The sequence below is a fragment of the Phyllobates terribilis genome, unplaced genomic scaffold (genome assembly GCF_046119375.1).
Source record: "Phyllobates terribilis strain yellow unplaced genomic scaffold, ASM4611937v1 Scaffold_5__5_contigs__length_657084704, whole genome shotgun sequence".
Taxonomy (NCBI): domain Eukaryota; kingdom Metazoa; phylum Chordata; class Amphibia; order Anura; family Dendrobatidae; genus Phyllobates; species Phyllobates terribilis.
In genome coordinates, this window is record NW_027362765.1 from 240010788 (window position 1) to 240037212 (window position 26425).

The following is a 26425-nucleotide window of genomic DNA, read 5'->3' on the forward strand; positions in this document are numbered from 1 at the left end:
GATTATTCTGTAAACTCTCAGCAGCCTGTATATTGTATATTAGATTGTAAACTCCTAGGAGCAGGGTGTAGATTGTTCTGTATGCTCTCAGTAGCCTATATATTGTATACTAGATTGTAAGCTCCTAGGAGCAGGGTGTAGATTATTCTGTAAACTCTCAGGGGAGCCTGTATATTGTATATTAGATTGTAAACTCCTAGGAGCAGGGTGTAGATTATTCTGTATGCTTTCACCAGCCTGTATATTGTATATTATATTGTAAACTCCTAGGAGCAGGGTGTAGATTATTCTGTATGTTCTCAGCAGCCTGTATATTGCATATTAGATTGTAAGCTCCTAGTAGTAGGGTGTAGATTATTCTGTAAACTCTCAGCAGCCTGTATATTGTATATTAGATTGTAAACTCCTAGGAGCAGGTTGTAGATTATTCTGTAAACTTTCAGCAGCCTGTATATTGTATATTAGATTGTAAACTCCTAGGAGCAGGGTGTAGATAATTGTGAATGTTCTCAGCAGCCTGTATATTGCATATTAGATTGTAAGCTCTTAGTAGCAGAGTGTAGATTATTCTCTAAGCTCTCAGCAGCCTGTATATTGTATATTAGATTGTAAACTCCAAGGAGCAGGGTGTAGATTATTCTGAAAACTCTCAGCAGCCTATATATTGTATATTAGATTGTAAACTCCTAGGAGCAGGGTGTAGATTATTCTGTAAACTCTCAGCAGCCTGTATATTGTACATTAGATTGTAAACTCCTAGGAGCAGGGTGTAGATTATTCTCTAAGCTCTCAGCAGCCTGTATATTGTATATTAGATTGTAATCTCCTAGGAGCAGGGTGTAGATTGTTCTGTATGCTCTCAGTAGCCTGTATATTGTATATTAGATTGTAAGCTCCTAGGAGCAGGGTGTAGATTATTCTGTAAACTCTCAGCAGCCTGTATATTGTATATTAGATTGTAAGCTCCTAGGAGCAGGGTGTAGATTATTCTGTAAACTCTCAGCAGCCTGTATATTGTATATTAGATTGTAAACTCCTAGGAGCAGGGTGTAGATTATTCTGTAAACTCTCAGGGGAGCCTGTATATTGTATATTAGATTGTAAACTCCTAGGAGCAGGGTGTAGATTATTTTGTATGCTCTCAGGGGAGCCTGTATATTGTATATTCTATTGTAAACTCCTAGGAGCAGGGTGTAGATAATTCTGTAAACTCTCAGCAGCCTATATATTGTATATTAGATTGTAAACTCCTAGGAGCAGGGTGTACATTATTCTGTAAACTTTCAGGGGAGCCTGTATATTGCATATTAGATTGTAAACTCCTAGGAGCAGGTTGTAGATTATTCTGTAAACTCTCAGCAGCCTGTATATTGTATATTAGATTATAAACTCCTAGGAGCAGGTTGTAGATTATTCTGTAAACTTTCAGCAGCCTGTATATTGTATATTAGATTGTAAACTCCTAGGATCAGGGTGTAGATAATTGTGAATGTTCTCAGCAGCCTGTATATTGCATATTAGATTGTAAACTCCTAGGAGCAGTGTGTAGATTATTCTGTATGCTCTCAGCAGCCTGTATATTATATATTAGATTGTAAGCTCCTAGGTGCAGGGTGTATATAATTCTGTAAATTCTGAGCGGCCTGTATATTGTATATTAGATTGTAAACTCCAAGGAGCAGGGTGTAGATTATTCTGTAAACTCTCAGGGGAGCCTGTATATTGTATATTCGATTGTAAACTCCTAGGAGCAGGGTGTAGATAATTCTGTAAACTCTCAGCAGCCTGTATATTGTATATTAGATTGTAAACTCCTAGGAGCGGGGTGTAGATTATTCTGTAAACTCTCAGGGACAGCCGGTATATTGTATATTAGATTGTAAACTCCTAGGAGCAGGGTGTAGATTATTCTGTAAACTCTCAGCAGCCTATATATTGTATATTAGATTGTATGCTCCTAGGAGCAGGGTGTAGATTATTCTGTAAACTCTCAGCAGCCTGTATATTGTACATTAGATTGTAAACTCCTAGTAGCAGGGTGTAGATTATTCTCTAAGCTCTCAGCAGCCTGTATATTGTATATTAGATTGTAATCTCCTAGGAGCAGGGTGTAGATTGTTCTGTATGCTCTCAGTAGCCTATATATTGTATATTAGATTGTAAGCTCCTAGTAGCAGAGTGTAGATTATTCTCTAAGCTCTCAGCAGCCTGTATATTGTATATTAGATTGTAAACTCCTAGGAGCAGGGTGTAGATTATTCTGTATGCTCTCAGCAGCCTGTACATTATATATTAGATTGTAAGCTCCTAGGAGCAGGGTGTATATAATTCTGTAAATTCTGAGCAGCCTGTATATTGTATATTAGATTGTAAACTCCAAGGAGCAGGGTGTAGATTATTCTGTAAACTCTCAGGGGAGCCTGTATATTGTATATTCGATTGTAAACTCCTAGGAGCAGGGTGTAGATAATTCTGTAAACTCTCAGCAGCCTGTATATTGTATATTAGATTGTAAACTCCTAGGAGCAGGGTGTAGATTATTCTGTAAACTCTCAGGGGCAGCCGGTATATTGTATATTAGATTGTAAACTCCAAGGAGCAGGGTGTAGATAATTCTGTAAACTCTCAGCAGCCTGTATATTGTATATTAGATTGTAAACTCCTAGGAGCAGGGTGTAGATTATTCTGTAAACTCTCAGGGGCAGCCGGTATATTGTATATTAGATTGTAAACTCCAAGGAGCAGGGTGTAGATAATTCTGTAAACTCTCAGCAGCCTGTATATTGTATATTAGATTGTAAACTCCTAGGAGCAGGGTGTAGATTATTCTGTAAACTCTCAGCAGCCTGTATATTGTATATTAGATTGTAAACTCCTAGGAGCGGGGTGTAGATTATTCTGTAAACTCTCAGGGGCAGCCGGTATATTGTATATTAGATTGTAAACTCCTAGGAGCAGGGTGTAGATTATTCTGTAAACTCTCAGCAGCCTATATATTGTATATTAGGTTGTAAGCTCCTAGGAGCAGGGTGTAGATTATTCTGTAAACTCTCAGCAGCCTGTATATTGTACATTAGATTGTAAACTCCTAGTAGCAGGGTGTAGATTATTCTCTAAACTCTCAGCAGCCTGTATATTGTATATTAGATTGTAATCTCCTAGGAGCAGGGTGTAGATTGTTCTGTATGCTCTCAGTAGCCTATATATTGTATATTAGATTGTAAGCTCCTAGTAGCAGAGTGTAGATTATTCTCTAAGCTCTCAGCAGCCTGTATATTGTATATTAGATTGTAAACTCCTAGGAGCAGGGTGTAGATTATTCTGTATGCTCTCAGCAGCCTGTATATTATATATTAGATTGTAAGCTCCTAGGAGCAGGGTGTATATAATTCTGTAAATTCTGAGCAGCCTGTATATTGTATATTAGATTGTAAACTCCAAGGAGCAGGGTGTAGATTATTCTGTAAACTCTCAGGGGAGCCTGTATATTGTATATTCGATTGTAAACTCCTAGGAGCAGGGTGTAGATAATTCTGTAAACTCTCAGCAGCCTGTATATTGTATATTAGATTGTAAACTCCTAGGAGCAGGGTGTAGATTATTCTGTAAACTCTCAGGGGCAGCCGGTATATTGTATATTAGATTGTAAACTCCAAGGAGCAGGGTGTAGATTATTCTGTAAACTCTCAGCAGCCTATATATTGTATATTAGATTGTAAACTCCTAGGAGCAGGGTGTAGATTATTCTGTATGTTCTCAGCAGCCTGTATATTGTATATTAGATTGTAATCTCCTAGGAGCAGGGTGTAGATTGTTCTGTATGCTCTCAGTAGCCTATATATTGTATACTAGATTGTAAGCTCCTAGGAGCAGGGTGTAGATTATTCTGTAAACTCTCAGGGGAGCCTGTATATTGTATATTAGATTGTAAACTCCTAGGAGCAGGGTGTAGATTATTCTGTAAACTTTCACCAGCCTGTATATTGTATATTAGATTGTAAACTCCTAGGAGCAGGGTGTAGATTATTCTGTATGTTCTTAGCAGCCTGTATATTGCATATTAGATTGTAAGCTCCTAGTAGTAGGGTTTAGATTATTCTGTAAACTCTCAGCAGCCTGTATATTGTATATTAGATTGTAAACTCCTAGGAGCAGGTTGTAGATTATTCTGTAAACTTTCAGCAGCCTGTATATTGTATATTAGATTGTAAACTCCTAGGAGCAGGGTGTAGATAATTGTGAATGTTCTCAGCAGCCTGTATATTGCAAATTAGATTGTAAGCTCTTAGTAGCAGAGTGAAGATTATTCTCTAAGCTCTCAGCAGCCTGTATATTGTATATTAGATTGCAAGCTTCTAGGAGCAGGGTGTAGATTATTCTGTATGCTCTCATCAGCCTGTATATTGTATATTAGCTTGTAAACTCCTAGGAGCAGGGTGTAGATTATTCTGTATGCTCTCATCAGCCTGTATACTGTATATTAGATTGTAAGCTCCTAGGAGCAGGGTGTAGATAATTCTGTAAACTCTCAGCAGCCTGTATATTGTATATTAGAATGTAAAGTCCTAGGAGCAGGGTGTAGATTATTCTGTAAACTCTCAGGGGAAGCCTGTATATTGTATATTAGATTGTAAACTCCAAGAGTAGGGTGTAGATTATTCTGTAAACTCTCAGAGGCAGCTTGTATATTGTATAGTAGATTATAAACTCCAAGAGCAGGGTGTAGATTATTCTGTAAACTCTCAGGGGCAGCCTGTACATTGTATATTAGATTGTAATCTCATAGGAGCGTAGGGTGTAGATTATTCTGTAAACTCTCAGGGGCAGCCTGTATATTGTATATTAGATTGCAAGCTCCTAGGAGCAGGGTGTAGATTATTCTGTAAACTCTCAACAGCCTGTATATTGTATATTAGATTGTAAACTCCAAGAGAAGGGTGTCGATTATTCTGTATGTTCTCAGCAGCCTGTATATTGTATATTAGATGGTAAGCTCCTAGGAGCAGGGTGTATAATATTCTGTAAACTCTCAGCAGCCTGTATATTGTATATTAGATTGTAAGCTCCTAGGAGCAGGGTGTAAATTATTCTGTAAACTCTCAGGGGCAGCCTGTATATTGTATATTAGATTGTAAACTCCTAGGAGCAGGGTGTAGATTATTCTGTAAACTCTCAGCAGCCTGTATATTCTATATTAGATTGTAAACTCCTAGGAGCAGGGTGTAGATTATTCTGTATGCTCTCAGCAGCTTGTACATTGTATATTAGATTGTAAGCGCCTAGGAGCAGGGTGTAGATTATTCTGAAAACTCTCAGCAGCCTGTATATTGTATATTAGATTGTAAACTCCTAGGAGCAAGGTGTAGATTATTCTGTAAACTCTCAGGGGCAGCCTGTATATTGTATATTAGATTGTAAAGTCCAAGAGAAGGGTGTAGATTATTCTGTATGTTCTCAGCAGCCTGTATATTGTATATTAGATTGTAAGCTCCTAGGAGCAGGGTGTAGATTATTCTGTAAACTCTCAAGGCAGCCTGTATATTGTATATTAGATTGTAAACTCCTAGGAGCAGGGTGTAGATTATTCTGTAAACTCTCAGCAGCCTGTATATTGTATATTAGATTGTAAACTACTAGGAGCAGGGTGTAAATTATTCTGTATGCTCTCAGCAGCCTGTATACTGTATATTAGATTGTAAACTACTAGGAGCAGGGTGTAGATTATTCTGTAAACTCTCAGGGGCAGCCCGTATATTGTATATTAGATAGTAAACTCCTAGGAGCAGGGTGTAGATTATTCTGTAAACTCTGAGCAGCCTGTATATTGTAAATTAGATTGTAAACTCCAAGAGAAGGGTGTAGATTATTCTGTATATTCTCAGCAGCCTGTATATTGTATATTAGATTGTAAACTCCGATGAGCAGGTTGTAGATTAGTCTGTATGTTCTCAGCAGCCTGTATATTGTATATTAGATTGTAAGCTCCTAGGAGCAGGGTGTAGATTATTCTGTAATTCTGAGCAACCTGTATATTGTATATTAGATTGTAAGCTCCTAGGAGCAGGGTGTAGATTATTCTGTAAACTCTCAGGGTAGCCTGTATATTGTATATTAGATTGTAAGCTCCTAGAAGCAGGGTGTAGATTATTCTGTAAACTCTCAGGGCAGCCTGTATATTGTATATTAGAATGTGAGCTCCTAGAAGCAAGGTGTAGATTATTCTGTAAACTCTCAGCAGCCTGTAGATTGTATATTAGATTGTAAACTCCGAGGAGCAGGGTGTAGAATATTCTGTAAATTCTCAGGGGCAGCCTGTATATTGTATATTAGATTGTAAATTCTTAGGAGCAGGGTGTAGATTATTCTGTAAATTCTCAGCAGCCTGTAAATTGTATATTAGATTGTAGCCTCCTAGGAGCAGTGTGTAGATTATTCTGTATGCTGTCAGCAGCCTGTATATTGTATATTAGATTGTAAACTCCTAGGAGCAGGTTGTAGATTATTCTATAAACTCTCAGCAGTATGTATATTGTATATTAGATTGTAAACTCCTAGGAGCAGGGTGTAGATTATTCTGTATGCTGTCAGCAGCCTGTATATTGTATATTAGATTGTAAACTCCTAGGAGCAGGGTGTAGATTATTCTATAAACTCTCAGCAGTATGTATATTGTATATTAGATTGTAAACTCCTAGGAGCAGGGTGTAGATTATTCTGTAAACTCTCAGCAGCCTGTATATTGTATATTAGATTGTAAACTCCTAGGAGCAGGGTGTAGATTATTCTGTAAGCTCTCAGCAGCCTGTATATTGTATATTAGATTGTAAACTCCTAGGAGCAGGGTGTAGATTATTCTGTAAACTCTCAGCAGCCTGTATATTGTATATTAGATTGTAAGCTCCTAGGAGCAAGGTGTAGATTATTCTGTATGTTCTCAGCAGCTCGTATATTATATATTAGATTGTAAACTCTTAGGAGCAGGGTGTAGATTATTCTGTATGTTCTCAGCAGCCTGTATATTGTATATTAGATTGTAAACTCCTAGGAGCAGGGTGTAGATTAATCTGTAAACTCTCAGCAGCCTGTATATTAGATAGTAAACTCCTGGGAGCAGGTCGTAGATTATTCTGTAAACTCTCAGGGGCAGCCTGTATATTGTATATTAGATTGTAAGCTCCTAGGAGCAGGGTGTAGATTATTCTGTAAACTCTCAGCAGCATGTATATTGTATATTAGATTGTAAACTCCTAGGAGCAGGGTGTAGACTATTCTGTATGTTCTCAGCAGCCTGTATATTGTATATTAGACTGTAAACTCCTAGGAGCAGGGTGTAGATTATTCTGTAAACTCTCAGCAGCCTCTATATTGTATATTAGATTGTAAGCTCCTAGGAGCAGGGTGTAGATAATTCTGTAAACTCACAGCAGCCTGTATATTGTATATTAGATTGTAAGCTCCTAAGAGCAGGGTGTAGTCTATTCTGTATGTTCTCAGCAGCCTGTATATTGTATAATAGATTGTAAACTAGTAGGAGCAGGGTGTATATAATTCTGTAAACTCTGAGCAGCCTGTATATTGTATATTAGATTGTAAGCTCCTAGGAGCAGGGTGTAGATTATTCGGTAAGCTCTCAGCAGCCTGTATATTGTACATTAGATTGTAAACTCCTCTAGGAGCAGGGTGTAGATTGTTCTGCATGCTCTGACTAGCCTATATATTGTATATTAGATTGTAAGCTCCTAGGAGCAGGGTGTAGATTATTCTGTAAACTCTCAGGGGAGCCTGTATATTGTATATTAGATTGTAAACTCCTAGGAGCAGGGTGTAGATTATTCTGTATGCTCTCAGTAGCCTGTATATTGTATATTAGATTGTAAACTCCTAGGAGCAGGGTGTAGATTATTCTGTAAGCTCTCAGCAGCCTGTATATTGTATATTAGATTGTAAACTCATAGGAGCAGGGTGTAGATTATTCTGTAAACTCTGAGCAGCCTGTATATTGTATATTAGATTGTAAGCTCCTAGGAGCAGGGTGTATATTATTCTGTAAACTCTCAGGGGCAGCCTGTATATTGTATATTAGATTGTAAACTCCAAGAGCAGTGTGTAGATTATTCTGTAAACTCTCAGGGGAGCCTGTATATTGTATATTAGATTGTAAACTCCTAGGAGCAGGGTGTAGATTATTCTGCAAACTCTCAGCAGCCTGTATATTGTATATTAGATTGTAAACTCCTAGGAGCAGGGTGTAGATTATTCTGTATGCTCTCAGCAGCCTGTATATTGTAAATTAGATTGTAAGCTCCTAGGAGCAGGATATATATAATTCTGTAAACTCTGAGTAGCCTGTATATTGTATATTAGATTGTAAGCTCCTAGGAGAAGGGTGTAGATTATTCTGTAAACTCTCAGCAGCCAGTATATTGCATATTAGATTGTAAACTCGTAGGAGCAAGGTGTAGATTATTCTGTAAGCTCTCAGCAGCCTGTATATTGTACATTAGATTGTAAACTCCTAGGAGCAGGGTGTAGATTATTCTGTATGTTGTCAGCAGCCTGTATATTGTATATTAGATTGTAAACTCCTAGGAGCAGGGTGTAGATTATTCTGTAAGCTCTCAGCAGCCTGTATATTGTATATTAGATTGTAAGCTCCTAGTAGCAGGGTGTATATAATTCTGTAAATTCTGAGCAGCCTGTATATTGCATATTAGATTGTTAGCTCCTAGGAGCAGGGTGTAGATTATTCTGTAAACTCTCAGGGGCAGCCTGTATATTCTATATTAGATTGTAAGCTCCTAGGAGCAGGGTGTAGATTATTCTGTAAACTCTCATCAGCCTGTATATTGTATATTAGATTGTAAGCTCCTAGGAGCAGGGTGTATATTATTTTGTATGCTCTCAGCAGCCTGTATACTGTATATTAGATTGTAAGCTCCTAGGAGCAGGGTGTAGATTATTCTGTAAACTCTCAGCAGCCTGTATATTGTATATTAGATTGTAAGCCCCTAGGAGCAGGGTGTAGATTATTCTGCAAACTCTCAGCAGCCTGTATATTGTACATTAGATTGTAAACGCCTAGGAGCAGTGTGTGGATTAGTCTGTAAACTCTCAGGAGCAGCCTGTATATTGTATATTAGATTGTAAACTCCTAGGAGCAGGGTGTAGATTATTCTGTATGCTCTCAGCAGCTCGTATATTGTATATTAGATTGTAAACTCCTAGGAGCAGGGTGTAGATTATTCTGTAAACTCTCAGCAGCCTGAATATTGTATATTAGACTGTAAACTCTTAGGAGCAGGGTGTAGATTAATCTGTAAACTCTCAGGGGCAGCCTGTATATTGTATATTAGATTGCAAACTCATAGGAGCAGGGTGTAGATTATTCTGTAAACTCTCAGCAGCCTGTATATTGTATATTAGATTGTAAACTCCAAGAGCAGGGTGTAGATTATTCTGTAAACTCTCAGGGGAGCCTGTATATTGTATATTAGATTGTAAACTCCTAGGAGCAGGGTGTAGATTATTCTGTAAACTCTCAGCAGCCTGTATATTGTAAATTAGATTGTAAGCTCCTAGGAGCAGGATATATATAATTCTGTAAACTCTGAGTAGCCTGTATATTGTATATTAGATTGTAAGCTCCTAGGAGAAGGGTGTAGATTATTCTGTAAACTCTCAGCAGCCAGTATATTGCATATTAGATTGTAAACTCGTAGGAGCAAGGTGTAGATTATTCTGTATGTTCACAGCAGCTCGTATATTGTATATTAGATTGTAAACTCCTAGGAGCAGGGTGTAGATTATTCTGTAAGCTCTCAGCAGCCTGTATATTGTATATTAGATTGTAAACTCCTAGGAGCAAGGTGTAGATTATTCTGTAAACTCTCAGCAGCCTGTATATTGTACATTAGATTGTAGACTCCTAGGAGCAGGGTGTAGATTATTCTGTATGTTGTCAGCAGCCTGTATATTGTATATTAGATTGTAAGCTCCTAGTAGCAGGGTGTATATAATTCTGTAAATTCTGAGCAGCCTGTATATTGCATATTAGATTGTAAACTCCTAGGAGCAGGGTGTAGATTATTCTGTAAACTCTCATCAGCCTGTATATTGTATATTAGATTGTAAGCTCCTAGGAGCAGGGTGTATATTATTTTGTATGCTCTCAGCAGCCTGTATACTGTATATTAGATTGTAAGCTCCTAGGAGCAGGGTGTAGATTATTCTGTAAACTCTCAGCAGCCTGTATATTGTATATTAGATTGTAAGCCCCTAGGAGCAGGGTGTAGATTATTCTGCAAACTCTCAGCAGCCTGTATATTGTACATTAGATTGTAAACTCCTAGGAGCAGTGTGTGGATTAGTCTGTAAACTCTCAGGAGCAGCCTGTATATTGTATATTAGATTGTAAACTCCTAGGAGCAGCGTGTAGATTATTCTGTATGCTCTCAGCAGCTCGTATATTGTATATTAGATTGTAAACTCCTAGGAGAAGGGTGTAGATTATTCTTTAAACTCTCAGCAGCCTGTATACTGTATATTAGATTGTAAACTCCTAGGAGCAGGGTGTAGATTATTCTGTATGCTCTCAGCAGCTCGTATATTGTATATTAGATTGTAAACTCCTAGGAGCAGGGTGTAGATTATTCTGTAAACTCTCAGCAGCCTGTATATTGTATATTAGACTGTAAACTCTTAGGAGCAGGGTGTAGATTAATCTGTAAACTCTCAGGGGCAGCCTGTATATTGTATATTAGATTGCAAACTCATAGGAGCAGGGTGTAGATTATTCTGTAAACTCTCAGCAGCCTGTATATTGTATATTAGATTGTAAACTCCAAGAGCAGGGTGTAGATTATTCTGTAAACTCTCAGGGGAGCCTGTATATTGTATATTAGATTGTAAACTCCTAGGAGCAGGGTGTAGATTATTCTGTAAACTCTCAGCAGCCTGTATATTGTAAATTAGATTGTAAGCTCCTAGGAGCAGGATATATATAATTCTGTAAACTCTGAGTAGCCTGTATATTGTATATTAGATTGTAAGCTCCTAGGAGAAGGGTGTAGATTATTCTGTAAACTCTCAGCAGCCAGTATATTGCATATTAGATTGTAAACTCGTAGGAGCAAGGTGTAGATTATTCTGTATGTTCACAGCAGCTCGTATATTGTATATTAGATTGTAAACTCCTAGGAGCAGGGTGTAGATTATTCTGTAAGCTCTCAGCAGCCTGTATATTGTATATTAGATTGTAAACTCCTAGGAGCAAGGTGTAGATTATTCTGTAAACTCTCAGCAGCCTGTATATTGTACATTAGATTGTAGACTCCTAGGAGCAGGGTGTAGATTATTCTGTATGTTGTCAGCAGCCTGTATATTGTATATTAGATTGTAAGCTCCTAGTAGCAGGGTGTATATAATTCTGTAAATTCTGAGCAGCCTGTATATTGCATATTAGATTGTAAACTTCTAGGAGCAGGGTGTAGATTATTCTGTAAACTCTCATCAGCCTGTATATTGTATATTAGATTGTAAGCTCCTAGGAGCAGGGTGTATATTATTTTGTATGCTCTCAGCAGCCTGTATACTGTATATTAGATTGTAAGCTCCTAGGAGCAGGGTGTAGATTATTCTGTAAACTCTCAGCAGCCTGTATATTGTATATTAGATTGTAAGCCCCTAGGAGCAGGGTGTAGATTATTCTGCAAACTCTCAGCAGCCTGTATATTGTACATTAGATTGTAAACTCCTAGGAGCAGTGTGTGGATTAGTCTGTAAACTCTCAGGAGCAGCCTGTATATTGTATATTAGATTGTAAACTCCTAGGAGCAGCGTGTAGATTATTCTGTATGCTCTCAGCAGCTCGTATATTGTATATTAGATTGTAAACTCCTAGGAGAAGGGTGTAGATTATTCTTTAAACTCTCAGCAGCCTGTATATTGTATATTAGATTGTAAGCTCCTAGGAGCAGGGTGTAGATTATTCTGTATGCTCTCAGCAGCTCGTATATTGTATATTAGATTGTAAACTCCTAGGAGCAGGGTGTAGATTATTCTGTAAACTCTCAGCAGCCTGTATATTGTATATTAGACTGTAAACTCTTAGGAGCAGGGTGTAGATTAATCTGTAAACTCTCAGGGGCAGCCTGTATATTGTATATTAGAGTGTAAACTCATAGGAGCATGGTGTAGATTATTCTGTAAACTGTGAGTCGCCTGTATATTGTATATTAGATTGTAAACTCCTAGGAGCAGGGTGTAGATTATTTTGTAAACTCTCAGGGGCAGCCTGTATATTGTATATTAGATTGTAAACTCCTAAGAGCAGGGTGTAGACTATTCTGTAAACTCTCAGCAGCCTGTATATTGTATATTAGATTGTAAACTACTAGGAGCAAGGTGTAGATTATTCTGTATGTTCTCAGCAGCCTGTATATTGTACATTAGATTGTAAACTCCTAGGAGCAAGGTGTAGATTATTCTCTATGTTCTCAGCAGCCTGTATATTGTACATTAGATTGTAAACTCCTAGGAGCAGAGTGAAGATTAGTCTGTATGCTCTCAGCAGCCAGTATATTGTATATTAGATTGTAAGCTCCTAGGAGCAGGGTGTAGATTATTCTGTAAACTCTCAGGGGAGCCTGTATATTGCATATTAGACTGTAAACTCCTAGGAGCAGGGTGTAGATTATTCTGTAAACTCTCAGCAGCCTGTATATTTTACATTAGATTATAAGCTCCTAGGAGCAGGGTGTGGATTATTCTGTAAACTCTCAGCAGCCTGTATATTATATATTAGATTGTAAACTCCTAGGAGCAGGGTGTAGATTATTCTGTAAACTCTCAGCAGTCTGTATATTCGATTGTAAAATCCTAGGAGCAGAATGTAGATTATTCTGTAAACTCTCAGGGGAGCCTGTATATTGTATATTAGATTGTAAAATCCTAGGAGCAGGGTGTAGATTATTCTGTAAACTCTCAGCAGCCTGTATATTGTATATTAGATTGTAAGCTCCGAGGAGCCGGGTGTAGATTATTTTGTAAACTCTCAGGGGCAGCCTGTATATTGTATATTAGATTGTAAACTCCAAGAGAAGGGAGAAGATTATTCTGTATGTTCTCAGCAGCCTGTATATTGTATATTAGATTGTAAACTCCTAGGAGCAGGGTGTAGATTATTCTGTAAACTCTCAGGGGAAGCCTGTATATTGTATATTAGATTGTAAACTCCTAGTAGCAGGGTGTAGATTATTCTGTACACTCTCAGCAGCCTGTATATTGCATATTAGATTGTAAGCTCCTAGGAGCAGGGTGTAGATTATTCTGTAAACTCTCAGCAGCCTGTATGTTGTATATTAGATTGTAAACTCCTAGGAGCAGGGTGTAGATTATTCTGTACACTCTCAGCAGCTCGTATATTGTATATTAGATTGTAAACTCCTAGGAGCAGGGTGTAGATTATTCTGTAAACTCTCAGCAGTCTGTATATTGTATATTAGATTGTAAACTCCTAGGAGCAGGGTGTAGATTATTCTGTAAGCTCTCAGGGCAGCCTGTATATTGCATATTAGATTGTAAACTCCAATAGAAGGGAGTAGATTATTCTGTATGTTCTCAGCAGCCTGTATATTGTATATTAGATGGTAAGGTCCTAGGAGCGGGGTGTATATTATTCTGCAAATTATCAGCAGCCTGTATATTGTATATTAGATTGTAAATTCCAAGGAACAGGGTGTAGATTATTCTGTAAACTCTCAGGGGCAGCCTGTATATTGTATATTAGATTGTAAATTCCTAGGAGAAGGGTATAGATTATTCTGTAAGATCTCAGCAGCCTGTATATTGTATATTAGATTGTAAGCGCCTAGGAGGAGGATGTAGATTATTCTGTAAACTCTCAGGGGCAGCCTGTATATTGTATATTAGATTGTAAGCTCCTAGGAGCAGGGTGTAGATAATTCGGTATGCTCTCAGCAGCATGTATATTGTATATTGGACTGTGAGCACCTAGGAGCAGGGTGTAGATTATTCTGTATGCTCTCAGCAGCATGTATATTGTATATTGGATTGTGAGCTCCTAGGAGCAGGGTGTAGATTATTCTGTAAACTCTGAGCAGCCTGTATATTGTATATTAGATTGTAAGCTCCTAGGAGCAGGGTGTGGATTATTCTGTAAACTCTTAGCAGCCTGTATATTGTATATTAGATTGTAAACTCCAAGAGCAGGGTGTAGATTATTCTGTAAACTCTCAGCAGCCTGTATATTGTATATTAGATTGTAAGCTCCTAGGAGCAGGGTGCAGATTATTCTGTATGTTCTCAGCAGCTCGTATATTGTATATTAGATTGTAAACTCCTAGGAGCAGAGTGACGATTAGTCTGTATGCTCTCATCAGCCTGTATATTGTAAATTAGATTGTAAACTCCTAGCAGCAGGATGTATATAATTCTGTAAACTCTGAGCAGCCTGTATATTGTATATTAGATTGTAAGCTCCTAGGAGCAGGGTGTAGATTATTCTATAAACTCTCAGCAGTATGTATATTGTATATTAGATTGTAAGCTCCTAGGAGCAGGAAGTAGATTATTCTGTAAACTCTCAGCAGCGTGTATATTGTATATTAGATTGTAAACTCCTAGGAGCAGGGCGTAGATTATTCTGTAAGCTCTCAGCAGCCTGTATATTGTATATTAGATTGTAAACTCCTAGGAGCAGGGCGTAGATTATTCTGTAAGCTCTCAGCAGCCTGTATATTGTATATTAGATTGTAAACTCCTAGGAGCAGGGTGTAGATTATTCTGTAAACTCTCAGCAGCCTGTATATTGTATATTAGATTGTAAGCTCCGAGGAGCAGGGTGTAGATTATTTTGTAAACTCTCAGCAGTATGTATATTGTATATTAGATTGTAAGCTCCTAGGAGCAGGGTGTAGATTATTCTGTAAACTCTCAGCAGCGTGTATATTGTATATTAGATTGTAAGCTCCTAGGAGCAGGGCGTAGATTATTCTGTAAGCTCTCAGCAGCCTGTATATTGTATATTAGATTGTAAACTCCTAGGAGCAGGGTGTAGATTATTCTGTAAACTCTCAGCAGCCTGTATATTGTATATTAGATTGTAAACTCCTAGGAGCAGGATGTAGATTATTCTGTAAACTCTCAGCAGCCTGTATATTGTATATTAGATTGTAAGCCCTGAGGAGCAGGGTGTATTTTATTTTGTAAACGCTCAGGGCAGCCTGTATATAGTATATTAGATTGTAAACTCCTAGGAGCAGGGTGTAGATTATTCTGTAAACTCTGAGCAGCCTGTATATTGTATTTTAGACTGTAAACTCCTAGGAGCAGGGTGTAGATTATTCTGTAAACTCTCAGGGCAGCCTGTATATTGTATATTAGATTGTAAGCTCCTAGGAGCAGGGTGTAGATTATTCTGTAAACTCTCAGGGCAGCCTGTATATTGTATATTAGATTGTAAACTCCAAGAGAAGGGTGTAGATAATTCTGTACGCTCTTATCAGCCTGTATCCGGTATATTAGATTGTAAGCTCCTAGGAGCAGGGTGTAGATTATTCTGTCAACTCTCAACAGCCTGTATATTGTATATTAGATTGTAAGCTCCTAGGAGCAGGGTGTAGATTATTCTGAAAGCTCTCAGCAGCCTGTATATTGTATATTAGATTGTAAGCTCATAGGAGCAGGGTGTAAATTTTTCTGTAAACTCTCAGCAGCCTGTATATTGTATATTAGATTGTAAGCTCCTAGGAGCAAGGTGTAGATTATTCTGTATGTTCTCAGCAGCTCGTATATTGTATATTAGATTGTAAACTCTTAGGAGAGGGGTGTAGATTATTCTGTATGTTCTCAACAGCCTGTATATTGTAAATTAGATTGTAAGCTCCTAGGAGCAGGGTGTATATAATTCTGTAAACTCTCATCAGCCTGTATATTGTATATTAGATTGTAAACTCCAAGAGAAGGGTGTAGATAATTCTGTACGCTCTTATCAGCCTGTATCCGGTATATTAGATTGTAAGCTCCTAGGAGCAGGGTGTAGATTATTCTGTCAACTCTCAACAGCCTGTATATTGTATATTAGATTGTAAGCTCCTAGGAGCAGGGTGTAGATTATTCTGAAAGCTCTCAGCAGCCTGTATATTGTATATTAGATTGTAAGCTCATAGGAGCAGGGTGTAAATTATTCTGTAAACACTCAGCAGCCTGTATATTGTACATTAGATTGTAAGCTCCTAGGAGCAAGGTGTAGATTATTCTGTATGTTCTCAGCAGCTCGTATATTGTATATTAGATTGTAAACTCTTAGGAGAGGGGTGTAGATTATTCTGTATGTTCTCAACAGCCTGTATATTGTATATTAGATTGTAAACTCCTAGGAGCAGGGGGTAGATTATTCTGTAAACTCTCAGGGGCAGCCTGTATATTGTATATTAGATTGTAAGCTCCTAGGAGCAGGGTGTACATTATTTTGTAAACTCTCAGCAGCCTGTATATTGTATATTAGATTGTAAGCTCCTAGGAGCAGGGTGTAGATTATTCTGTAAACTCTCAGCAGCCTGTATATTGTATATTAGATTGTAAGCTCCTAGGAGCAGGGTGTACATTATTCTGTAAACTCTCAGCAGCCTGTATATTGTATATTAGATTGTAAGCTCCTAGGAGCAGGGTGTAGATTATTCTGTAAACTCTCAGCAGCATGTATATTGTATATTAGATTGTAAGCTCCTAGGAGCAGGGTGTAGATTATTCTGTACACTCTCAGGCCAGCCTTTATATTGTATATTAGATTGTAAACTCCTAGTAGCAGGGTGTACATTATTCTGTATGCTCTCAGCAGCCTGTATATTGTATATTACGTTGTAAACTCCTAGGAGCAGGGTGTAGATTATTTTTTAAACTCTCAGCAGCCTGTATATTGTATATTAGATTGTAAGCTCATAGGAGCAGGGTGTAAATTATTCTGTAAACTCTCAGCAGCCTGTATATTGTATATTAGATTGTAAGCTCCTAGGAGCAGGGTGTAGATTATTCTGTATGTTCTCAGCAGCTCGTATATTGTATATTAGATTGTAAACTCTTAGGAGAGGGGTGTAGATTATTCTGTATGTTCTCAGCTGCCTGTATATTGTAAATTAGATTGTAAGCTCCTAGGAGCAGGGTGTATATAATTCTGTAAACTCTGAGAAGCCTGTATATTGTATATTAGATTGTAAGCTCCTAGGAGCAGGGTGTAGATTATTCTGTAAACTCTCAGCAGCCTGTATATCGTATATTAGATTGTAAACTCCTAGGAGCAGGTTGTAGATTATTCTGTAAACTCTCAGAGGCAGCCTGTATATTGTATATTAGATTGTAAGCTCCTAGGAGCAGGGTGTAGATTATTCTGTAAACTCTCATCAGCCTGTATATTGTATATTAGATTGTAAACTCCTAGGAGCAGGTTGTAGATTATTCTGTAAACTCTCAGGGGCAGCCTGTATATTGTATATTAGATTGTAAGCTCCTAGAAGCAGGGTGTAGATTATTCTGTACACTCTCAGGCCAGCCTTTATATTGTATATTAGATTGTAAACTCCTAGTAGCAGGGTGTACATTATTCTGTATGCTCTCAGCAGCCTGTATATTGTATATTACGTTGTAAACTCCTAGGAGCAGGGTGTAGATTATTCTGTAAACTCTCAGGGCAGTCTGTAAATTGTATATTAGATTGTAAACTCCTAGGAGCATAGTGTAGATTATTCTGTAAGCTCTCAGCAGCCTGTATGTTGTATATTAGATTGTAAACTCCTAGGAGCAGGGTGTAGATTATTCTGTATGTTCTCAGCAGCTCGTATATTGTATATTAGATTGTAAACTCCTAGTAGCAGGGTGTATATTAGTCTATAAGCTCTCAGGGCAGCCTGTATATTGTATATGAGATTGTAAACTCCTAGGAGCAGGGTGTATATTAGTCTATAAGCTCTCAGCAGCCTGTATATTGTATATGATATTGTAAACCCCTAGGAGCAGGGTGTAGATTATTCTGTAAGCTCTCAACAACCTGTATATTGTATATTAGATTGTAAGCTCTTAGGAGCAGGGTGTAGATTATTCTGTAAGCTCTCAACAACCTGTATATTGTATATTAGATTGTAAGCTCTTAGGAGCAGTGTGTAGATTATTCTGTAAACTCTCAGGGCAGCCTGTATATTGTATATTAGATTGTAAACTCCTAGGAGTAGGGTGTAGATTATTCTGTAAACTCTCAGGAGCAGCCTGTATATTGTATATTAGATTGTAAGCTCCTAGGAGCAGGGTGTATATTATTTTGTAAACTCTCAGGGCAGCCTGTATATTGCATATTAGATTGTAAACTCCTAGGAGCAGGGTGTAGATTATTCTGTAAACTCTGAGCAGCCTGTATATTGTATATTAGATTGTAAGCTCCGAGGAGCAAGGTGTAGATTATTCTGTAAACTCTCAGGGCAGCCTGTATATTGTATATTAGATTGTAAGCTCCTAGGAGCAGGGTGTAGATTATTCTGTAAACTCTCAGGGGCAGCCTGTGTATTGTATATTAGATTGTAAACTCCAAGAGAAGGGTATAGATTATTCTGTAAACTCTCAGCAGCCTGTATATTGTATATTAGATTGTAAGAGCCTAGGAGGAGGGTGTAGATTATTCTGTAAACTCTCCGCAGCCTGTATATTGTATATTAGATTGTAAGCTCCTAGGAGCAGGGTGTAGATTATTCTGTAAACTCTCAGGGGCAGCCTGTATATTGTATATTAGATTGTAAGCTCCTAGGAGCAGGGTGTAGATTATTCTGTAAACTCTCAGGGCAGCCTGTATATTGTATATTAGATTGTAAACTCCAAGAGAAGGGTGTAGATAATTCTGTACGCTCTTATCAGCCTGTATCCGGTATATTAGATTGTAAGCTCCTAGGAGCAGGATGTAGATTATTCTGTCAACTCTCAACAGCCTGTGTATTGTATATTAGATTGTAAACTCCTAGGAGCAGGGTGTAGATTATTCTGTAAGCTCTCAGCAGCCTGTATATTGTATATTAGATTGTAAGCTCATAGGAGCAGGGTGTAAATTATTCTGTAAACTCTCAGCAGCCTGTATATTGTATATTAGATTGTAAGCTCCTAGGAGCAGGGTGTAGATTATTCTGTATGTTCTCAGCAGCTCGTATATTGTATATTAGATTGTAAACTCTTAGGAGAGGGGTGTAGATTATTCTGTATGTTCTCAGCAGCCTGTATATTGTAAATTAGATTGTAAGCTCCTAGGAGCAGGGTGTATATAATTCTGTAAACTCTGAGAAGCCTGTAAATTGTATATTAGATTGTAAGCTCCTAGGAGCAGGGTGTAGATTATTCTGTATGCTCTCATCAGCCTGTATATTGTATATTAGATTGTAAACTCCTAGGAGCAGGGTGTAGATTATTCTGTAAACTCTCAGGGGCAGCCTGTATATTGTATATTAGATTGTAAGCTCCTAGAAGCAGGGTGTAGATTATTCTGTACACTCTCAGGCCAGCCTTTATATTGTATATTAGATTGTAAACTCCTAGTAGCAGGGTGTACATTATTCTGTATGCTCTCAGCAGCCTGTATATTGTATATTACGTTGTAAACTCCTAGGAGCAGGGTGTAGATTATTTTTTAAACTCTCAGCAGCCTGTATATTCTATATTAGATTGTAAGCTCTTAGGAGCAGGGTGTAGATTATTCTGTAAACTCTCAGGGGCAGCCTGTATATTGTATATTAGATTGTAAGCTCCTAGGAGCAGCGTGTACATTATTCTGTAAACTCTCAGCAGCCTGTATATTGTATATTAGATTGTAAGCTCCTAGGAGCAGGGTGTAGATTATTCTGTAAACTCTCAGCAGCCTGTATATTGTATATTAGATTGTAAACTCCTAGGAGCAGGGTGTTGATTATTCTGTAAACTCTCAGCAGCCTGTATAATGTATATTAGATTGTAAACTCCTAGGAGCAGGGTGTAGATTATTCTGTAAACTCTCAGGGGAAGCCTGTATATTGTATATTAGATTGTAAACTCCTAGGAGCATAGTGTAGATTATTCTGTAAGCTCTCAGCAGCCTGTATATTGTATATTAGATTGTAAACTCCTAGGAGCAAGGTGTAGATTATTCTGTAAGCTCTCAGCAGCCTGTATATTGTATATTAGATTGTAAACTCCTAGGAGCAGGGTGTATATTAGTCTATAAGCTCTCAGGGCAGCCTGTATATTGTATATGAGATTGTAAACTCCTAGGAGCAGGGTGTATATTAGACTATAAGCTGTCAGCAGCCTGTATATTGTATATGATATTGTAAACCCCTAGGAGCAGGGTGTAGATTATTCTGTAAACTCTCAACAACCTGTATATTGTATATTAGATTGTAAGCTCTTAGGAGCAGGGTGTAGATTATTCTGTAAGCTCTCAACAACCTGTATATTGTATATTAGATTGTAAGCTCTTAGGAGCAGTGTGTAGATTATTCTGTAAACTCTCAGGGCAGCCTGTATATTGTATATTAGATTGTAAGCTCCTAGGAGCAGGGTGTAGATTATTCTGTAAACTCTCAGGAGCAGCCTGTATATTGTATATTAGATTGTAAGCTCCTAGGAGCAGGGTGTATATTATTTTGTAAACTCTCAGGGCAGCCTGTATATTGCATATTAGATTGTAAACTCCTAGGAGCAGGGTGTAGATTATTCTGTAAACTCTGAGCAGCCTGTATATTGTATATTAGATTGTAAGCTCCGAGGAGCAGGGTGTAGATTATTCTGTAAACTCTCAGGGCAGCCTGTATATTGTATATTAGATTGTAAGCTCCTAGGAGCAGGGTGTAGATTATTCTGTAAACTCTCAGGGGCAGCCTGTGTATTGTATATTAGATTGTAAACTCCAAGAGAAGGGTATAGATTATTCTGTAAGCTCTCAGCAGCCTGTATATTGTATATTAGATTGTAAGAGCCTAGGAGGAGGGTGTAGATTATTCTGTAAACTCTGCGCAGCCTGTATATTGTATATTAGATTGTAAGCTCCTAGGAGCAGGGTGTAGATTATTCTGTAAACTCTCAGGGGCAGCCTGTATATTGTATATTAGATTGTAAGCTCCTAGGAGCAGGGTGTAGATTATTCTGTAAACTCTCAGGGCAGCCTGTATATTGTATATTAGATTGTAAACTCCAAGAGAAGGGTGTAGATAATTCTGTACGCTCTTATCAGCCTGTATCCGGTATATTAGATTGTAAGCTCCTAGGAGCAGGGTGTAGATTATTCTGTCAACTCTCAACAGCCTGTATATTGTATATTAGATTGTAAACTCCTAGGAGCAGGGTGTAGATTATTCTGTAAGCTCTCAGCAGCCTGTATATTGTATATTAGATTGTAAGCTCATAGGAGCAGGGTGTAAATTATTCTGTAAACTCTCAGCAGCCTGTATATTGTATATTAGATTGTAAGCTCCTAGGAGCAGGGTGTAGATTATTCTGTATGTTCTCAGCAGCTCGTATATTGTATATTAGATTGTAAACTCTTAGGAGAGGGGTGTAGATTATTCTGTATGTTCTCAGCAGCCTGTATATTGTAAATTAGATTGTAAGCTCCTAGGAGCAGGGTGTATATAATTCTGTAAACTCTGAGAAGCCTGTATATTGTATATTAGATTGTAAGCTCCTAGGAGCAGGGTGTAGATTATTCTGTATGCTCTCATCAGCCTGTATATTGTATATTAGATTGTAAACTCCTAGGAGCAGGGTGTAGATTATTCTGTAAACTCTCAGGGGCAGCCTGTATATTGTATATTAGATTGTAAGCTCCTAGAAGCAGGGTGTAGATTATTCTGTACACTCTCAGGCCAGCCTTTATATTGTATATTAGATTGTAAACTCCTAGTAGCAGGGTGTACATTATTCTGTATGCTCTCAGCAGCCTGTATATTGTATATTACGTTGTAAACTCCTAGGAGCAGGGTGTAGATTATTTTTTAAACTCTCAGCAGCCTGTATATTGTATATTAGATTGTAAGCTCTTAGGAGCAGGGTGTAGATTATTCTGTAAACTCTCAGGGGCAGCCTGTATATTGTATATTAGATTGTAAGATCCTAGGAGCAGCGTGTACATTATTCTGTAAACTCTCAGCAGCCTGTATATTGTATATTAGATTGTAAGCTCCTAGGAGCAGGGTGTAGATTATTCTGTAAACTCTCAGCAGCCTGTATATTGTATATTAGATTGTAAACTCCTAGGAGCAGGGTGTTGATTATTCTGTAAACTCTCAGCAGCCTGTATAATGTATATTAGATTGTAAACTCCTAGGAGCAGGGTGTAGATTATTCTGTAAACTCTCAGGGGAAGCCTGTATATTGTATATTAGATTGTAAACTCCTAGGAGTAGGGTGTAGATTATTCTGTAAACTCTCAGCAGCCTGTATATTGTATATTAGATTGTAAGCTCCTAGGAGCAGGGTGTAGATTATTCTGTAAACTCTCAGGGCAGTCTGTAAATTGTATATTAGATTGTAAACTCCTAGGAGCATAGTGTAGATTATTCTGTAAACTCTCAGCAGCCTGTATATTGTATATTAGATTGTAAACTCCTAGGAGCAAGGTGTAGATTATTCTGTAAGCTCTCAGCAGCCTGTATATTGTATATTAGATTGTAAACTCCTAGGAGCAGGGTGTATATTAGTCTATAAGCTCTCAGGGCAGCCTGTATATTGTATATGAGATTGTAAACTCCTAGGTGCAGGGTGTATATTAGTCTATAAGCTCTCAGCAGCCTGTATATTGTATATGATATTGTAAACCCCTAGGAGCAGGGTGTAGATTATTCTGTAAGCTCTCAACAACCTGTATATTGTATATTAGATTGTAAGCTCTTAGGAGCAGGGTGTAGATTATTCTGTAAGCTCTCAACAACCTGTATATTGTATATTAGATTGTAAGCTCTTAGGAGCAGGGTGTAGATTATTCTGTAAGCTCTCATCAACCTGTATATTGTATATTAGATTGTAAGCTCCTCTTGAGTAGGGTGTATTTATCTTTTCCTTTCCAAGTCGGCTCTCCTGAGCTTATAATACATGCAGACATATAGCAATATGCAGCAGGACAGACCTGATCCAGGGAAATATCCGATCGCCATAACTGGGGTCAGGAAGGAATTTTTTTTCCCCCCTGAAGCAGAATTCTCCGGGGGGTTTGTTTGCCTTCCTCTGGATCTTTCGGTCCAGTGGCTCTCAGGTGGCGCCCAATGACCACAGCTAGTTCTATGGTCTAAGTGGGGCCTAACCTGAGAGTCATTGTCATCATGGTTTCATTTCTTAAAGGGCTGGTAATATTTTTATTACAATGTTGCTTATTGCTATTCCAATAAAAAGTAAAAAGAAAGAAAATAAAAGTGTTATGTGATTTTTTTTGCCTTGGCTTTCTTTTTACACAGTTACAATGATGGGAGTAATCATTACTACCCTCAATACTACACAAGTATAACCAGGAATTATGGGGGGCGCCATTTACAGACGGCAGACCACATGTATCTCCACCCATTGTGTTATCATAATGTCAGCTACTGTCCCAAGTTACATTACAAATGTTATGAGGGCCAATCTCTGTGATGGGGGCAGAGCGCTAAAATAGTACAACCCCTGGCAAAAAATATGGAATCACCGGGCTCGGTGGATGTTCATTCAGTTGTTTAATGTTGTTGAAAAAAAGCAGATCACAGACATGGCACAAAACTAAAGTCATTTGAAATGGCAACTTTAGGGCTTTAAGAAACACTAAAAGAAATCAAGATTAAAAATGTGGTACTCAGTAAGGGTAATTTTTTTCAGACCAAGCAGAGGGAAAAATTATGGAATCAATCAATTCTGAGGAAAAAATTATGGAATCATGAAAAAAAACCACACAAAAGAACACTCCAATACATCACTAGTATTTTGTTGCACCACCTCTGGTTTTAATAACAGCTTGCAGTCTCTGAGGCATGGATCAATCTGGCTCCAACTTTCTCTGATTGCTGTTGCCAGATCAGCTTTGCAGGTTGGAGCCTTGTCATGGACCATTTTCTTCAACTTCCACCAAAGATTTTCAATTGGATTGAGATCCAGACTATTTGCAGGTCATGCCATTGACCTTATGTGTCTTCTTTTAAGGAATGTTTTCACAGTTTTTGCTCTATGGCAGGATGCATTATCATCTTGAAACATGATGTCATCATCCCCAAACATCCTTTCAATTGATGGAATAAGAAAACTGTCCAAAATATCAATGTAAACTTGGGCATTTATTGAAGATGTAATGACAGCCATCTCCCCAGTGCCTTTACCTGACATGCAGCCCCATATCATCAATGACTGTGGAAATTGGCATGTTCTCCTTATGCAGTCATCTTCATAAATCTCATTGGAACTGCACCAAACAAAAGTTCCAGCATCATCACCTTGCCCAATGCAGATTCGCGATTCATCACTGAATATGACTTTCATCCAGTCATCCACAGTCCACGATTGCTTTTCCTTAGCCCATTGTAACCTTGTTTTTTTCTGTTTAGGTGTTAATCATGGCTTTTGTTTAGCTTTTCTGTATGTAAATCCCATTTCCTTTAGGCGGTTTCTTACAGTTCGGTCACAGACATTGACTCCAGTTTCCTCCCATTTGTTCCTCATTTGTTTTGTTGTGCATTTACTGTTTTGGAGACATATTGCTTTAGGTTTCCGGTCTTGACGCTTTGATGTCTTCCTTGGTCTACCAGTATGGTTGCCTTTAACAACCTTCCCATTTTGTTTGTATTTGGTCCAGATTTTAGACACAGCTGATTGTGAACAACCAACATCTTTTGCAACATTGCGTGATGATTTACCTTATTTTAAGAGTTTGATAATCCTCTCCTTTGTTTCAATTGACATCTCTCGTGTTGGAGCCATGATTCATGTCAATCCAGTTGGTACAACAGCTCTCCAAGGTGTGATCACTCCTTTTTAGATGCAGACTAACGAGCGAATCTAATTTGATGCAGGTATTAGTTTTGGAAATGAAAATTTACAGGGTGATTTCATAATTTTTTCCCTCTGCTTGGTCTGAAAAAAATTACCCTTATTGAGTACCACATTTTAATCTTGATTACTTTTAGTGTTTCTTAAAGCCCTAAATGTCTGTGATCTGCTTTTTTTCAGCAACATTAAATAACTGAATGAACATCCTCCGAGCCCGGTGATTCCATCATTTTTGCCAGGGGTTGTATATGTCTTACACAACAAACTACCTGACAGAAGACTGAAGACTGTTACACAGAGCCGCCGAATACATGAGACACAACTATGTATATCATAAAGCTCATAAGTGAAATGTGTACAGCTTAGGAGACATCTGTAAAATTTACTGTCATCTGTAAAATGATGATAATTACAATCACAGTAATCTGCACAACCTCCTCCAGCTTTGAAGAAATAATACAAGTCATGGACACACCAATTTTAAAAATCACTAAAAAGGTTTTCTTTCAAACTGTCCAACTATGACTGTGCCCGGACCATCCGACTGTGCTTGGACCACCCGACTTGTGCAGGGAACTGCAGCTGGCTCCATTACCTTGAATAAGGCCACACTGGGGATTGCAGTGCTAAACCGGCATTGTATCACCTTCATTCTCAGGAATAGTGCAGGTGCCAGACGTGAGACCCCCCTTCATTCTCAGGAATAGTGCAGGTGCCAGTCATCAGACCCTCTTCATTCTCAGGAATAGTGCAGGTGCCAGTCATCAGACCCCTCTTCATTCTCAGGAATAGTGCAGGTGTCAGACGTCAGACCCCCTTTCATTCTCAGGAATAGTGCAGGTGCCAGTCATCAGACCCTCTTCATTCTCAGGAATAGTACAGGTGCCAGACGTCAGACCCTCTTCATTCTCAGGAATAGTGCAGGTGCCAGACGTCAGATCTTCCTTCATTCTCAAGAATAGTGCAGGTGCCAGATGTCAGACCCCCCTTCATTCTCAGGAATAGTGCAGGTGCCAGACGTCAGACCTTCCTTCATTCTCAGGAATAGTGCAGGTGCCAAACGTCAGACCTTCCTTCATTCTCAGGAATAGTGCAGGTGCCAAACGTCAGACCCCCCCTTCATTCTCAGGAATAGTGCAGGTGCCAGTCATCAGACCCTCTTCATTCTCAGGAATAGTGCAGGTGCCAGACGTCAGACCCTCTTCATTCTCAGGAATAGTGCAGGTGCCAGATGTCAGACCCCCCTTCATTCTCAGGAATAGTGCAGGTGCCAGATGTCAGACCTCCCTTCATTCTCAGGAATAGTGCAGGTGCCAGACGTCAGACCTTCCTTCATTCTCAGGAATAGTGCAGGTGCCAGACGTCAGACCCCCTTTCATTCTCAGGAATAGTGCAGGTGCCA

General features: G+C 38.4%; 1 protein-coding gene across 1 annotated transcript in view; it reads right to left on the reverse strand.

The window, feature by feature from the left end:
- QRICH2 (glutamine rich 2) overlaps positions 1–26425 on the reverse strand; it is a 286519-nt gene that overhangs the window by 241595 nt on the left and 18499 nt on the right. The gene's annotated exons all lie outside the window — the stretch shown is intronic.